Here is a 1,297-nt window from a genome sequence, read left to right on the forward strand (position 1 = left end):
GGAAGGATCTCTGTGAGGCCAGCCTGCGCTATACAGTGAGGCCTTGTCTAAATAAATAAATAGCACATTCCAGAGGAGTTCAGCTTCTAAAGCAATCATAACTGATAAAAAAATAATAATAATAGTTACCTAATTCAACCTGTCAGTATTGCCACCAGTTCAGCCTGTGCTATCTATGGAGATTCTACAAGTGATTAAAGCTGCCCTTATTCATAATAAAAATGATGAACTGCTCTTTCATATGTCCCTGGCCCCATAATGCAGGGCAATGCCCAATATCCCTCCAAACTTCCCTCCAGGGCCGGGGAGATGGCTCAGTGGAATAAGCGCTTCCCTGGCAAGTGCAAGGGCCTGAGTTCAATCCTCGGTTGGGGGGGGGGGAATCCCTCCAACCTCGACCCCCTCACAATCCCACCACACAAGCCATTGCAGCGTGAGCCAATGAGCTTCTAAAGCTCAATTTGCAAAACAAAACAAGGAAGAATATGGATCAACACGGTGGCTTAAACTTGATAAGACTACATTTTTAAAATTGCAGCTCACAGGCTTCACAGCCGCATAGAGCAACTCATCCCTCGGCGGCACAGATGCTGCAAAGCAGGAGAATTCTCTTCGCTTCCGAAAACCTGTTTCTTACAAAGATCACACAAGTCACTTGAAACTCCAAGATTGAAAAGCCGCAGGGGATCCTTATCATTCTGACTTTGCTGACGTAGATACCTCAAGTAAGTAACATGTTCTTTTTTTTTTAAATTTCGTACAGGCTCTTGCTATGCACTTGGACTCGTAGTGACACTTGGACTCGTAGTGAGCCTCCTTTCTCAGCCTCCTAAGCACTGGGATTACAGGCATATGCCACCACGCCTGCTTTAAGTGGCTAGATCGCGCACCTGGGTTTCGGGCCAGCACAGCATGTTGTACTGGGGGTCGAACCCAGGTCCTTGCGCTTGCCAGGCAGGCGTTAGAACACTGAGCTATCTCCCCGGCCCAGTGACATGGTTTATCATGGGCTGATGCTCTTCCTTCACCTGTCTTAGATATTAGATGGGAAAATCCAAAATCACCTCTTTCCTCTAATGACAACTCATGCACAGAGGAAAGCCAACTGCCCCCTCCCAGCCCCTTAAGTGACTATGGAGGGACTACAGCCACTCTGGCTATTCCCGTGGTTGGCACCTGTCACCCCCACGCAAGGCGTTCCCTGCCGAAGTAATTTCCATTATATATAGTCACCAATATCAGTGATAAAGGTTATGGTATTCCTTTCCAGCACCAATAGTATATAAGTAATTTTTAC

This window comes from Octodon degus, unplaced genomic scaffold (genome assembly GCF_000260255.1).
Source record: "Octodon degus isolate 3935 unplaced genomic scaffold, OctDeg1.0 scaffold00197, whole genome shotgun sequence".
NCBI classification, from domain to species: Eukaryota; Metazoa; Chordata; class Mammalia; order Rodentia; family Octodontidae; genus Octodon; species Octodon degus.